Here is a 17293-nt window from a genome sequence, read left to right on the forward strand (position 1 = left end):
ATATATGCATATATGAGTGACTTAGCAGTATACAGACATTGGAACATTTGTAATGTTTTAAGTGAGCTAACATATTTCTATTAATATATGTTATATAAATGTAATATAAATGAAGTTATTTCAGAAAACCAGCCAGTTTAACTTCATCAGTTGAAGAAATTATTACCCTTTATTGCATGAAATGAACAGGCAGAAAAAAACAGAGTAACTACTATTCTGTGTTTTAATTGTTCTGAACTTTCAGAAAGAATAGGTTTGTGTCATAGATAAACACTAATGATTCTCTATCAGACCCTGGTGGCCATGTATCGAAGCGTAACTTGGTGCATTAATCCTGGGTGGAGTCAAAGCATGGAGTACAGATGGTGTGATTTGCAAACATGACTTGATGCCTTATTGGTATTCAGAGCTTCTTCCAGTCCCTGGTTTAAAAGGCATGCTAGAGATGGCCAGTCCTTATTATTCAAACATAGATCATTGGTATATTTCCTCTCATTCACCTTCTGCAATACCCAGAAAGTCAGAAGAAATGATAATGTGCTCAAATTTCTCACTGTAGTTTATCCCAAGACCAAAGAATTCTAAACAGCATTTAACCCCACTCCAAGATCTTATCCCGCATTAATTTTGCTTTTCCTGGGGACAGTTTAGCAGTTCAAAATCTGTAGTAAAACAAACAACAAACAATCATCTCAAGATCAAGAGCTGAACTCAATGCCAATGTCACTGGATCTTCTTTAACTTAGAGCACTGAATGTCTTTTCAATATACTGACACATGACAATTTTTATGTTTTGAGATTTGTTTCATTTTAGCTTTTCTGAACCTCTTCTATTTTAAAAATAGTGTCCTTATTATGGTCTTCTTCAGGCTTCCCTTGCAGAGACTCTTCCAAGAGCACTGGAGTAGTGCAGCCTTTTGAGTGTGAGTGTGTGTGTGTGTGTGTGTGTGTGTGTGTGTGTGTGTGTGTGTATGTGTGTGTGTGTGTGTGTGTGTGTCTGTGTGTGTGTGTGCGCGCGCGCTCTCTTGAGGAGTCTTTTTTCCTAGTTCTCCCTCCTTGTGAGTTTGTTCTGGGCTATTGGTTGCCTGATATTTTGATATCTCTATTAACTAACTCTCTCTTTTCAATGAGTGAGTTTCCAGTCTTTACTGCTTTCCTGTCACAGCTCTTGGTTTACTGCTTCAGTCTGTGTTATCAATAGACTCCTTGGCAACTTCCTGTGTCAGCTTTCGCCCCTCCTTCTCCACAGGCTGCTTTCACCAATTTGACTTTCCAAACATAGCTTGTCAGTAGCTCCAAGTAGGGATTTTATCTTTGTTCTCCTAGACTGTGCTTACTTTCATGATTATTAAGAGGCAGCAAAGCTGACACTTAGAGATAAGTGACTGTCTACACTGTGTCACTGAAAGGCACATGCTGGTCATGTCCAGGATGGCTGATAGTGCATATGGTAGAGTCATGTGGGAGTTTTCAAACTTCTACTCCTTTTAGGGCTTCCCTGGTCAAATGAAAATATTTTCTTTTGTTTGTCTTTAGGTTTTCTCATATGCACAGTGGGGGACTTACTATCTCAAATATATTACATATTGTAATAAATTTTATAATTATGTGCCTTCATGAAAGCAAAAATCATCTGTATAAGAATGATGTTTAAATCCTATCTAAGTGTCTAAAGTAGTATATGTTAACAGTAAGACTCAGTACCCAGTTGGTGAATTAAAAACTATAAAATATAAGTACACTAGTGAGAAATATACACCCCTTGTTCATCAGTTGGGAACTACGGAACAGAAAACCCCCCAAAACAATGGTTTAACACTCAACAGGGGAGCTTTTTGAAGGTAAGGACTACAGGGGACGACATTTACTGCTCTCAGCCCTGGCCTTTTTTTCCCTCTTTCACTCCAAGCTGCAAGGCAGCTGCACTGGTCCTACTCATCAACCAGGAATGGAAAAGGAATAAGAGATCAAACTAAAGAGGAGGTAAAAGGCTGCACAACAAACCAGAACATTCTTAGAAATTCCACCACATTTGTTTATGTCCCACAGGACAGACTATGACAGATTATCTCTCCTAGTTATAAGAAGGAGAAAATGAGTTTGTGTCTTTGTTTGTTGTGCCTATAATACTGAGTCTGTAGCCTAAAAGGAGACTGAACACTGAGTAAGAGGGGTACTAGGGTGCACTACAGGTTGTGTGGATTGAAAAAGTCAATACAAATGAAACAGGACGCATGAAGCTATTGAGATTGCCTCCCCTTCCTGGCTAGAAATAGTCAGCATGTGCAGACCTTATGATAATTCAGCTTAAAGCCAGAGTGAAGGTGTGGGCTTACAGGAATTCCAGCATGACAATCGTTCCATTTTTATTTAACTTCTTTGTGGACTTCATAAACATTGGATTTTTTTTTTTTTTTTTTCTGAATACTGGTGCATCCCTGGCACTGAGATCCAATGGGTAACATGAAACAACACCTGAACTCAAGTTGCACTATCTAAATTGAAATCACAAAAGAAAAGACCACGTCTCTAGCTGGTCCTGAAGAGGCAGACCGCAGTGTACTGCGCAGTAGGAGCTTCGGTCTGGAAAAGACTGCCTTGTCGTGGAGGCAAAGGTGAAGACAGATTAAAAAGTTGAAAAGGATCACTAAATGAAGCAGTGCGGAAGTGCATTACTGGCAATGAGAAGTGCTACATGAAGCATAGGGCAGCTGAGAGAGAAAGCCATTCCTGTATTTTGAACTGTTTCAATGACACAAAACACAGAGCTCAAGAGTGAGGATAAGAGTAATGAGACAAGCTAGGAAGTTGAGTGAGCAAGAACCAAGCAGCAACCACGGAGAAGACAACTGGACTTATGAGAAATGGTAATTAGCTAATACTTGAGGAAAATTAGCATAGTCCCAGAGAATGGGAACAATTTACTGGGAAGAGTAAAACTAGAGAGAGAGAATTCTGTTGGGGGCTTTATTCGAATTGTCTAATAGAAAAGTGTAAACTAAAACAGTATCGGAAAATTTAGAGATTTGGAGGTTGATTTCATAGACATTCAACAAGGTCAGAATTAAAGAGCACATTAACCAAATGCCCTTGGGTGGGGATCAAAGGGAGACTGCACTGTTATAGAACATAACTGAGAGTAAAATTTAATATAACTCCCACTTTTTCACTGATTCATTGGTTCAGCAATGAGAGTTTAACTGATCTTTACATGCTGAGCGTATGTTCAGGGTAATGTGCTACTATATTCTAGTATACAGAATAACATGCCGACCTACTCATACAAATGCTTTTGCTCCTGACCTTAATAGGTTTTGAAGCAATTCAAAGAAAGCATATCTTGGCCACTGATGAGTCAATGTGCTGGGAAAAGTACATTATTGGGTATTGATTAACAGGTATTAATTGTATAAGTTAATGGAGTACAGTTCTATTTTCAAAACATTTATACATTGTGAACTAATGAAATAATGTTTTATTTATAGTCCCTCCCTCCCCAACTTCTAAGAAACACTATTCCATATCCAGGTCATTCAGGAAAAGAAGGCTTGACCCATTCTGGGTAAAGGTTTTCCAGTGTGCATACCCTCAGTTCTTTCACACACCTCAGCAACCCCTCAGTTATCTCAGTAAGTAAACTCAGTAAATTTATTGGTTCCCCAGTAAATTTTTAATCAAACATTGGTTTGACACTAGAACCTTAAAAGGGAATAAGCATTACTTAGTATCCCCAGGAAAAGAATTATCACAATGGACGGAAAAGTTGTTAATGTCATTTTGTCTCATAATTATTAAAAAAAGAAAATGAGAATGTAAAAGATGTTAAAAGGATATGGGAATGGAGATATTTTCCAAAACAGAAAAAAATGAGAAAGCTTAAGCAAGTGATGAAAGTCTGTGTAGGCTTGTTATATGAAGGATGAGACAAAAAAATATACAAATAATCTTAAAATTTCTAAGGTCATAGTTTAATCAACTAGCTTAAGGAACAAAATATATATCTAGTCAAGGTTTATCTGTGAACATTTGGTTTTTTTTTTACCCAACCTTTATCTACATAGCACGCAGTAACTGAAAGTACCAGACTGGTGGAACTAACCTTATTGGACGTTTAACAGCCATACTAATCTGTTCAGGGGGACTTAAAGGACATTTTTTGCCCCTTGCCCTCCAAGGTTGACTAAGATCCAGGGGACTATGGATCTCAAAATGTCCTGTAACTGTGGTGAGTCACTTGTCCTCTTGTTCAGGGAAGCCATGGAGACCCAACAAGATGGACCTGAACCAGTGTCCAGTCTACAAAGAGGAAGGTCAACTCAGAGGAGACATCTCCTCCATGCATCCAAGTGAAGCTAGCCATGGTCGAGCAGGACCTTTGACTTATCTTCACATAGATAGAACTGGTAAAAGAAAGGAGCCAGGGGCTCATCCCAAGCCCATGTGACCCCAGAGGAACAGATCTTCAGTAAACCTTAAGTATAAATATAAATTGATTTATTTGGGCCAACTGTTTGGTCTTAAACACCCAAAAGGAAAGTATAACCAAAGAGTAAAGTCATCAGTGTATTTCTTTAAGAGTTTAAGGGATTATACTCCCCAGACATTAGGCTTAAGTCTATATAAAAAGTTATTTAGACAATTATTTTTCCTTGATGATTTTTTTCCAAATCAGAAAGTGCTGCTCAGATGTAAGACTTCAACTCTTGGTCTGCAATATTGTAGTGCCCAACAGTAGCTAAGGGAGACAACTTGCTATTTTTCTAAAATGATGCTAAATTTGTTTCCCCCCTATCTAGAAGCCTTTGAGAGGGAACTGACACTGATTCTAACCACTCCAACAGCTATCAGCATGCCTGAAAGCAAACGTGAATCTATCACTCTTGAGTCCAGCCTTAGAAAGACAAAAGAAAAATGAGGAGGAACCCAATAGAGGGGTGCTTCTGGAAGGTCTTGGCAAGAAATTCGAATGGGCTCTCATTTGAACATTTGAAATTTTCCGTGTTCTGATTTTTTTTTCTAGTTCCCTGCCTAGAACTTGTAATGCTAATTACTCTTGCCTTTACTTCTCCTTCACATCTCCTATTCACCAGTGAAGGACTTTCTTTTCCCCCTACAGATAAGAGTTATGCAATTTGGAAGTCTTTTAGATAGACCCACTGAAAGGGTACCCCAATTGCCTCACCCTGCATCCCTATTCAGCATGGAAGAAGCCAGAGCTGTCTGCATCCCAATTCCTCATCCACAAGTGGGGTATCCTCTTCAGAGGCTGGTGTAATAAGAATAGGAGGTAGGAATTGTCTAGGCAGTTACTGTAAAAGACCCCAAAGAAAAGTAGCCAATTTCTTGGCTAAAAGTCAAAATGTCCTTGGGCCTCTTAGCAACATACTCTGTTCCAAAGGCCAAAAATGTCAAAGTATTTGAGAGCTCTTATCTAATCCTTAAAAGAGTTTAGGGTTACCTCTTCAGAGGGAGGGAATGTTAGAGTAGCAAAAGCCCCATTAAAAAATAGAAAACAAAAGAAAAAAATGAAACAGTACATGAAGTTATCAGAAAAAAGTGATGGGAAGATATGGGAGGAGTTGGATATATGCCTATATGAAATTCTCAATAAATTATTAAAAAACTTTTTATATTTATTTTTTAAATGTGTGTGTACATCTGTGTCTGTGTGTGTACATCAGTACCTGAGAACTGCCAGAAGAGGATGCAAAGGTAACCCTGAAGCTTGAATTCCAGGTATCTTTTAACCTTTCGTCTAAGACTGGCTTAATCTGACTTCGTACATTTTGCTAAATATGAAATTCTCAATAAATTATTAAAAAACTTTTTATATTTATTTTTTAAATGTGTGTGTACATCTGTGTCTGTGTGTGTACATCAGTACCTGAGAACTGCCAGAAGAGGATGCAAAGGTAACCCTGAAGCTTGAATTCCAGGTATCTTTTAACCTTTCGTCTAAGACTGGCTTAATCTGACTTCGTACATTTTGCTAATGACAGCATTTCATTATTCTTTATAGAGAAGTGATATTCAGTTGACCATATATGCTGCCTTTTCTTTACTGATTTGTCTGTTGATGAACACTAAAATGTTCTAAAAACTATCTATTGTGAATAGTGTCACAATAAAATTGGCATGCAGAAATATTTTTGTTATGTTTATTGTTTCGGATGTATTTACAGAAATGGAATAACAGGATCTTATGTGATAGCTACTGGTACAGTCAATTTTTTAAAATATTCACCCCCAAAGCACAGGAAATAAAAGCAAATGAGATAAATGAGACTACACGAAACTACAAAGACCACACACTGAAGGCAACAACCAACAATGTGCTTTTGAATAAACATGGAAGAGGCTACTTCCTACAGCAAATCTAAAGCATTAGTTTTTTTTTTAAAGCATTAGATTTTAAAAAAAATTATAAAGAACAAGCATATTCATACTGAGTTCCCATGGTGAGCTACTTAGCAATCTTTAAAATTGTTATTAATGAAATAAGAAACATCATATTGACCACTATAGTAATTAAAGAATAATTTCTTCCAACATAAAATGTCTGGAAAAACATCTTAACTAAGAAACATGATGCAAGAGTCTCAAAGACCATGCAAATACTTGGATGCATACAGGAACGGTATCTTGGCTCCAGGTCCAGAGAAAATAAGCAAGAAATATGCAACACCTTAAAAATTAGCAAAATGTATCCTGCTTTATATTATTCATAATGAATCTCATATTGCTGCCCCTTGTTTGAGAAAATTTCACTGAAGAATTAGTTCCAAAAATAATTCTGGCTTCACCTTACTCTTCTCACAGTTCTAGTTTCCTCTATGCTTGTATATTATGGGATTGTTAGTCTTTAAGGACAATACTATCTGCAAATAGTACAAATAACTAAGCATGACCAAATTAAAAGCATATACTGTGGTTATGTCCCACTTCAAGCTTGATTAGAATCTTGACTTTTTTATCTGGACAGTCTCTCAGCTTTACTGCATGTCATCAATAACAGCAAAATAACAGTACCTACTTAGAGAGTTGTTGGAAGAAATGCTCACAAAGCCCCAAATCTGACATACAGAGAGCCTTAAATATAAAGGGTATATTGGCAATGTCCTACGAAACAGCACTTTGCATTCTTCCTTTGCATATGAGATTGAGGCTTTGAGAGTCACTGACCTGCCTAAATGGCATGATTTTCCCAGGAAATATGAAAACCAGAATTCAAACATAGGTATATGGAAATTTCACTGCTCCCGTTTTTAAAATTTTTCAATAAAGCAGGAACTAATAAAAATACTGTAACTATCTTATGGTCTCTACATCAAATGAAAAGGAAACCTACAGAAGACAAACAAAATATTTCACCACAGACAGCTTAGTACAGTAGCTCTAAAATCATCAAGTTTAGAATGTAAAACCTATAAGAAATGATTTACACAATGAAGATCCTCTACTTTCAAAAATAAAGAATAGGAGAAAATAACTATCATCAAATTTGTAGATGTGTGCTTTAGAATATTATATGCAATGCAAGTTTACAAAGACTAATTATTTTAAAGGGTAAGAAGTTAAATATAAACAAAAGTGTGGTTATAACTAGATGCTCAGCTGCCAGTCATGACTGGGAATTTATGGGCATTCTCATTTGGAGGCAGGGAAAAAATAATAGTCCTAGACATGGTTCAGGAATAAAGTATATTTGTATTTCAATCTTCTGTAGCTATAGGGGTGCTCCAAGAAAATCTCAAGATTTGGATCTTTTTTTCTCACATGAAGGATTTTTAAAAGTCAAACATGACTGATTTCTCTTGTTTAATTATCATATAATTACATAAATTATCAAGAATTGTTCACATCAATTTGTCATTAACCATTAACAAAGCTATTATCACTACATTCATTGATTACACTGTGAAAATTTATATTAGTATGTATAAGCTCACATGACATATTAGCCTTAAATTAAAAAGTTTAGAAATTAGGTATTTCCAGATTCTGTTTCTAAGCTGGTTGTAGATATGAGCAGTGATAAGCACCAGGAGCATCTAAATGCACATCTATAGACCATCATGCACCATATAGACTAACTCAACCCAGCAGGAAAAGAAGGCCCAGAACCATCTAATAGGGAGAGGAGATCCTAGAAACCATATAAAGTTCACATACACATATGATAATAGAATCACACCAGGGGGCGCTCTTGACACTAAAATGATGGATGACATATTTTAAAACACTTGGTGGTCTCAGCTGGCCAAATGAAAGATTTTTCTAAGTACATACTACTTACAACAAGTGCTTATCTCTTGTATGTATTTTCTGGCAAAATACATATTTTCTTTTGCATCCAACTGTTTGTGTGGTTAACACTATGAAGTTAAGTCTATCAAATACAACATTTTTCCTGCTAGGAAATATTTTATTTTGGAAACATTTTATCTACTTAACTGGCATCTGCCTCTTATTCTTTCTGTAGTTGGGCTGATTCCCATTTATACCACAGAGTGCTTAAGAACACATACGATTTTTTTAATGGTTCCCTTATGAATTTTAATTTTTACCTTATTCCCTACCAGACCTTTTAGATTTTAGCTTTCCCTCACCAAACTCCCATAAAAAGAGAAAGCAAGACTCTGTGTGTGTGTGTGTGTGTGTGTGTGTTTGTGTTACTGATAAGAAAGCATGGTACTTCCTCTTTAATTATTTTGAGAAGAGGCCATGCTAAGTTATTCCAACAGGTCTTGAACTCAGTGCCCTAAGTAACTACAGTTAAAAGCCCAAAAGCCCAAACCATGCCAGGCAGAAGTATGATTCTAAAGTTATCAAAAACTGAAAATCATTGTACAGTTCTTATCTAAGCATTATGAGCTGCCATAACTCCTCCACCCTTTCTCATTACCTGTGGAAACACTGAAGGGCAGATGCTCTTTTCAAAAAGTTCAGGACTCAGCTTCCTAAAACACAACAGAAAAAGCAATATGATATTTCAGAGAAGTGAAAAACAAGAAAAAGTAACCCAAGCTGTGTTTCCCAGAAAATGACTATACTACTCCATCAACAGTAAATATGTCATACGAAGGACAACTAATTCAAACCAACTTTAAGAAATAACTCTAAGTTTAAATGGAAGCAAGGGTGGAGAAGAATGAAGTCACACCTGTCTTCCAGTAGTAGGGAAAGGCTGTAAGCTTTTCTTAGCAAATCTAGTTGAGATCACCCCCCCCCTTTGTCTGCAATTTCTACAAGTGACATCTACCTATAGCCAAGTACAGATATTAAGAATTCTGATCAAGGTTCGCCTACTGTAGAGAAAAGGAAGACAGGCCACCAAGATGAAAAGTCTGCAGAAAAGATGTGTTGGATGAGGATCCGAGTGACTACCATTACCTACTTTACATTCTTCTAGGAGTGGAGTAAAAAAGTACTGAGAGATTGACCAAAGCATGTACAGTCTTGTTAGAGGAACAGCAACACCAAATGGAAAGCAATCTGACACAGGAGAAAAGGCTACATGAGTTGCCATAAGAGCAAAATCCAAGCCGTGGTATTGGGGTTCGATATGCCCCATTTCAGAACAGATGCTGAATTAGCTACAAAGAAAGAGAGACAGAGTTTAGTCCCCACTAGGACGGAAACGGTTAACAGAGAATCAACAAGTAACTTGTATTTGAAAGCACGTCCCATTGCAGTTGATCGACAGGGACACAAAACAGAAATAGCAAATGTGAAAAGGTGGGAGGAAATCATACTTCTGCAAACACTTAAGATTCCACGGTTAAGCCACAGTGCTGAGGATTCCAAGAAGAGAACAAGATTATCTACATTTATTGTTCATTTGTTTCATTCATTCATTCATTCATTCACTCACTTATTTATTTATCATTGGTTTATCTGAATATTAAAAGAAAACCTATTTACATGCCAGGCACATTCTTAAGGGCTTAGAATAGAGGAATGAGCAAGACAAAGACCCCTGACTTCTGGAAACTCACGTTCATACAAGTAGCACAGTAACATATAAGAGGTCAGTACCATGAGAAAAGAGAGAAGAGGAGAGGAGAGCACTGTGAGGGCAACTTAGAATATATAAACACCAACAAAAAAGCTAAGTAGATCACTCTTAATATTATTTCCTTTACCACAGAGAGATGGATGAGTAAGCCAGGCATCTGAGGAAAAGAAGGTCCAGTAACAAGAAACAGCCAGCTAAAGGTCCTGAAGTAGAAAAATACCTCACTTGTTCTTGTACAAGGGATAGCAAGCAAACCAGTGTTCTGGAATGGAATGAAAACTTTTTGAGAAAAGTAGCAGATGTCAGAGAAGTAGCAAAAAAAAGTACAGATAATGTAGTTTTTTCAGAGGATGAAATGGAAAGAATTTGATTAAGTAGATTTATTTTGGATATAAATGGAAGGGAATTTTCTGATAAGTAGATTTGAGGAGCAGGAGAATACAAAGAATCAGAGATGATACATATTGTTTTGGGGTTTGTTTTTTTGTTTTTAATGTGAGCAACTAAAAGGACAGGGCTGAAGTTTAGTAATACTGGAATGTCTGGTGATGGGATAAAATTATTTGGGGCTGTGGTTTTGTGAAGTATGAGATGTCTACTGGGAGGGAGTTTAAAATTTTAAGATATAAGAAGGGAGTGCATACAGCAAAGAGCAAAGGCAGAGAGCTATCAATAAACAGGGCAGTCTTTAGGGAACTCTACTCTCTTCAACTTCTGTTCGTGTCCCTGTATGATCCCTATCTCCTAGAGTGTGGGCACGCCCTGTAACTTGTTTGTAAGTCATAAAATGAGAGAATGAAGTGAAAAATGTCTGCAAATTGCATAATGTGCTTACACTATTTCATTAATACTACTGTAGCCTTAATGTTGCCCCCTTACTAGTTAACCTTTAAAGCAACCACTCATATCAGAGACCCTACATGACAGGCAATTAAGGGTAGCCTCTGTCAGTCTGCAAAGCCTCCAGCTTCCAGCCAACAGAAAAGGTTAAGTCCTTTCTTACCACAGCCTTAAGGAAATAAATTCTTCCAATAATTTGAGAATGTATGGAAATAAATATGAGTTATTCAGATGACATCAGAGTCACAGATGGCAAGCTGACTGCAGCCATCGGAGGGCCCAGGTAAGCTATGACTAGACTTCTGCTCCAAAGAAACAGATTTATAAAATGTGTGTTCTTTTAAAACACCTAGTTTAAAAAAATAACATAAACCCTAGGTAACTGCAACATTCGGAGACCAGGGAGATATGAAGAGCTAGAAAAAATGACCAAGGAAGAAAGGACAGTGAAGTAGGGGGAAATCAGGACAAAAGCATTTCTTCAAGAGCTATGTTGCTCGCTTCCTCCAGAGATACATCGACCAAAAGCAAGGTAAGGTGAGCTTGTGGACCTGCTACAAGCTGCTAAGTAATCAGCAATCAAAAGTGCCATGAAAAGGCCAGGTCCAACCACCTAATGCTTGCCTTCCAGTACTCTGCTTTCCCCTTTCTGAGAAGAAGTGGTAGGAGAAGTTGGTGCTGTGTAGGAACTGGTAGAAATCAGAAAGTGCTTGATTTTGCTCTGCTGTAGATGCTCATGTACTAATAATCCTATATTTTCTACTAAAAGACTTAACAGCTGATTTTTACCACCAGTAAATTTTCCTGCAAGCATTTTGGACCACCTGTTCACTTCTAAGTAAATGACACTCAGTCCTATTAGACTACTTGGAAGACCCAATTAGTGCCAAAGCTGTGATACATCACTGTTTATTAGGCTTTGAAGGTTGATGTTTCAACTGACTAACACATAACACCAATCATATTTGGCTCATTTTAATTACTAAGTAGCTAACATGCCCTATTTTTTTAAACTTTTCATTGTTATAAGTTATGCTTAGATTGCCATTTTTTTAAAGTCAATAGAACCAAATCTAATAAACATGTATTTTATGCAAGGTCTTGAGCTAAATGGGTCTTGTTCAGTGAAAGCATGTCCACGTTGCTTTTTGGAACATCTGAAGTCTGTATGCAAACTTCCACTATTTATAAAGTACTGTCACACAAATGAAGACTGTGTTGTGCCCTAATGTGATCAGTATTCAGCTTTTATCAAGACTTATCTATGATATGCAACCCATTTTCTTATAATGCCTTGAAAGCAATTTCTTCTCCATTTATTCATTCAATGATTTACTGAGCATTTCCTTAGTCACATAAAGGAGTAAGTTGGATACAAATACACAAGTATTTAATGTTAATGTTCTAAGGAGCACATACTCCCAAATGTATCCTTTTTTGTCGTCAATGTACTATGTGAAATATGTGACTGTAGAATTACAAGGCATGTATATACTTTACTATATATGCTTTTGTTGAATATTTTTCATAAGGTGGTAATACAGGTCTACTGATAGAGATCCCTTATATCAGGAGCTGTGCTGCCCTAAGTCTTGCTTTATTATTTAAGTAAATAAACTTTTCCTGTTTCACTTTCTAAATACTTCATTAGACTCATGAATGTCCTTGACACTGTGAGGCAAAAAGTAGTGTAAAACTAGAGCAAGGCACAGGAACTGGCAAATTCCTTTACTACTAACATCCTTCCTATTTTCCTTAACATGTCTCTCTCCCACTTGAATATGACCTCTTCTATTCAGAAGATTCCTATTACTTTGAATGCTGCAGCTTTGAGCACATAGTAAGCATTCATTAAACATTAGCTGACTGATTAACAACTTTACAAAATGATTTGAGGATTTGGGACTATAATAAGACTTGCAAATGAAAATAAACTATAGCTAAATAAGGGTCTACTTTAATGTTTAGCACAACATTTCTAACAAAGAGTAAAACAAATTAGAGACAATGAACATTTATACCATAGACTCATATAACTCCATTTAAAACTTCAATGTTCTTGTCCTTTGTGACAGTTGTTACAGAAATAGAAATATATACCATGTAATAAAAGTATTTTCAATAAAATGAAGTATTTTGTTATCAAAGAAGAAAATTTTTCCTGAATGATAAAATGTAAGAATTTATCAAAAAAGACCCTTCAATTAAGAAAATTTAAACCATACCATGTTTTCCTCAACAGTCAAAGAGAAGACAGATACATTATTTCAAATTACTAATATTAAAATGTTGGCTTAAATAAAATGTAAAGCTCCTTCCATGACTTATACTGTGAATACTATTAACTACCACTCTTTGTGTTACTAAGCTAGTAAGCATCTTCAAGACCAAGAAAATAAAACAGGTAAGTAAACAAATATTTATTGTACTTCCAAAATGTACAATGCATTCACATAGTATAAATATCTTATGTGAAAAAAAAATCCCTGATTATATCTGATATAAATATCCACTTTCCATTTACCAAAGGGTAAGATTTTAATGTCAAATGTGAATTGAAGTTACATGAGTTAATCTTAGTTTGTAAAATGCTGCCAAACTTTGAGCTGGTTACAAACTCAGAGTAGTTATCTACCAGATATCAGAGTATGACAATAGCATCAACTTACTGTTAATCTTTGCTACTCTACATAGGCAAAACACATTGCCTGCCAACATTGTGCCAAGTCACTTATCTTAGTGCTCCTAATGAGTACAGCCATTGGGTAGCTAAGCTTGTTACTAAGCATTCTTGCCCCCAAAGGACCTGGGCTTGGTGGTATATAATCCAAAAGCATGTTATCAATTAATTATGACAATCAATGAGTACTGGTCCAATTGGGAAATTGATCTGGGTCAACATATTTTATTTTCTCTTTGGGTTTTGGATCAAGGAATGGCAAGAAAAATGAAACAGTAAGTGGCAGAACACAGGGTGACAGAGACCTAAAGGATGAAGTAAAACAGGGTTTTAGAAAACAAAGGCACACAGAGCAGTAGAGATCTGTTGACCCATAACAGGATCTAAGCAGGTAGTTAGGTGACTCCCAAAAAGAGTGACTTTCAACTTACATATGAATCTATCTGAATTCTAAGAAGGAAACATCTTTGCGTCTTGAAATAATTTTAGCAATTTTCAGTTTATGCAAACCAGAAAAAACTAACTAGAGCAACTCTGCATCCACGGTAAGCCACATTGGCTTTAATGTACTCTTAGACATGTGCAGATCAGTTCCTCTTGCCATAGATAACACTAATTTCAAATCAGATGTGAATAATATCAATTTTAATGGTATTTTAAAACTATTTTTGAATTAACTCAGAGGAAACAGTAAGCTATAAACAGTAATATGCTCTTCCTTCACTAATTTCTGATAACGTTAAGTTATATAGAGTACAGAAAATTAACAGCAATACAATATTATAAATAAAATAGACCTTATTTGGCATGTATCAATTATTTTACGAATGATCTTCTACTTCAAGATCCTTTCCAGGATTCCACATTACATAAAGCTGCTACTTCTTAGCAACTTCTAGTTTATAATGGTCCCTGAGCCTTCACTCTCCTTTTATGACCTAGACACATTTTTCATTTGGTTGATGGTTTGATTTAGTTTGTAAAAATACTTTTTATTTATTATTTTTATTTTATGTGTATGAGTGTTTTGCCTGCATGTATGTGAGTGCAACGCCATGGAGGTCAAAAGAGGGCATCAGATTCCCCTGGAACTGGAATTAAGGATGGTTCGTAGCTGCCATCAGAGTGATGAGAATCAAACCTGAGTCCTCTGCAAGAGCAATCAGCACTGGCTGCTCTTTCAGAGGACCTGGGTTCAATTCCATGAACTGAACAACCATCCATGACTGCAGTTCTTGGGAAATTCAATGCCCTCTTCTGATCTCTGCAGGCATTGAACCACAAGGGTGTACTTAAACACATGCAGGCAATACACTCATACACATAAAATGAAAATAATAAAATATGTTTAAAAATGAAAGTCAGAAAGGTGAGAATATGTGTCGCAAAATGTCTTCTGACACAGCATAGCTGCTATACTCATGAACTCACTGCAACTGTGGTTACCTGTGTGAGACTTGGAGAAGACTGGGTCCCTCAACATTTCATCATGGGTGGAAGAGAGGTTCATGAGGTTTCATCCTTTCTTAAGGGTCTATTGTCAGCGTATAGTTGCTGGGGGTAGCTGTATCACATTCTCATTTTTTCAGTGGTATAGCCATTAGTAAGTTGTTCATGCTCCAGTAAATAACCTCCCACTCATGGTCATGCAAACAGCTCCAATTAAACTCAGCAAGATACATGCAAAAGATGACATGAAAGTAGGAAGGAGACTTGTTGGGAAGAAGAGGACGAGGAGGACCAGGAGATGATGAGAGAAGGCAAGAGGAGATGAAAACACTAAAACCCAGGTATATACCTGTCCAAATAGAAACAAAAAAAAAGATACTAAAAAAACCTTAATGACTATAAATAATGCGTAAATAATGCATAATGTAGTATCTTTAGTGATACAGTATCCAGTCAAGATACTATTTGCACAGGGATTTTTTTTCTTATTCTGTTAAGGATAGTTATACTATTCACTTGTAATATAATTAGAGATTACTAGTGTATATACCTGTGTCTTTTTGCCCTTCTGTGTTAGCTCCCTCAGTTCAGTATCTGCAGCATTTACTATTCCAAATTACAGCTACGCCACATAATAACTAAAAGCCTAACTCTTACTCATTTTAATGTGAAGTGCGAACTTGAACCTGTCCCTTCAGATATTTCTCAGAACTATGCTCCAGAACAAGAGCTGGCCCTCTATTTTATTGAAACAGTATATATAGCATAGAATGGTGAAGTAAAAGTCATTAGAGAATTTTACACTTTCTGATCCCTAGATCTACATTCTCTCTCTCTCTCTCTCTCTCTCTCTCTCCCTCTCTCTCTCTCTCTCTCTCTCTCTCTCTCTCTGTCTCTCAAACAAATAGTACTAATTTCTCTCATTATTTGTAATAGGATAAATGTTGTTTGCAGCTTTTGATATGTAAACAAACCCACATATATTCCTACACTATTTACACTATTTTAAGTTGAGGGAGAGAAAGATCATGAGGGATATAAAGCATGTGATCAGGTCACAAGAGAAGGACATGACTCAATGAGCATATCTACATTATAAATAAGTTATGAAGACTTTTGGTTGTAAGGTTAGGTAAGTCATTAGCCTAAAGTATGTCAATATTGTAAAAGTCATAATGATAATTTTAAGAGTTAGAAGTAGTCAAAGATCTCACCTCCCTCTGCTTCCCTGGGCCTGCACCACCCACAGGCCTCTCTCCAACCCACAGGCCTCTCTCTCAGGGGTAAGTCGATTGCACTATCTGCACCTTGACTCCCCCAGCCTCATTCACCCTCCCATCTCCTCCAACAGTCTCTCATCGTGGCCTGGATTCTGTCCCATTCCTTGTCTTGGCAGTGCAGACACCTGGGGAACCACCAGTGCTTCCTGATCCTTTGCATCCAGATCAACACAGTTCCTTCTCAGGTCCCCAGGGGTGCTCTGGGCCTGGCCCCACCCTCACCGCCCTCAACTTCCCTGGGCCTACACAACCAGCCAGCCTCTTTCCTGGACACCCAGGCAGACCTTTCTTCTTCCTGATCCTTTGCATCTAGAGCAACACAACACCTCAGTGCAGTCCCTAGGAGCCCTTGGAGCCGCCTCCCGCGCCCATCTTTCTTTGCATCTCTGGGTGGCCACCAGCTGCCCTAGACCAGCATGTTTCCTGGGCCCAGCTCCCAGGCCAGTCCAACCCCCAAATTCCCGAGGCGAAAATCTATCCCGGAGGGATCCAGACCTTAGGAGAAAGCCTGAGAACATCTGATCCTCATCAGACTTGGGCCTCTGTGGGAACTCCTGAAGACAAAAGCAATCTAGCCACTCCAATATAAAATCAAAAGAGAGAACGAGAAGCTTAGATGAACGAGCTTTTCATGCCCAAAAATAAACCACAAAGACACATAAAGTTAACAAAAAGGAGACCTAAACTTGAAGGCTTGAGTCTCACATGAGAATCAGAAACAAAAGAAATTCACATGTCAACATCACAGAAAACAAAATAATAACATAAAAAGCCAAAATAACAATCCCCACCGAATACCAACAGACTTTTATAGGAGTAAAATGAGAACCCCCTAGAAATAATGTAGGACGTGGAACTCAAAAGAACAATTATAAACATGATAAAAGAATTTAGTGAATTTAAAGAACATACAAACAAAGAAATCAAAGACCTGAAGGAAGATAGGGATAAACTTCTGAATGAACTCAGAAAAGAGAAATAGTGAAGAATACTCAGGCTGAAATGAAGGAAGTGAAACACTCAGT

Source organism: Nannospalax galili, unplaced genomic scaffold (genome assembly GCF_000622305.1).
Source record: "Nannospalax galili isolate Female #2095 unplaced genomic scaffold, S.galili_v1.0 scaffold318, whole genome shotgun sequence".
NCBI classification, from domain to species: Eukaryota; Metazoa; Chordata; class Mammalia; order Rodentia; family Spalacidae; genus Nannospalax; species Nannospalax galili.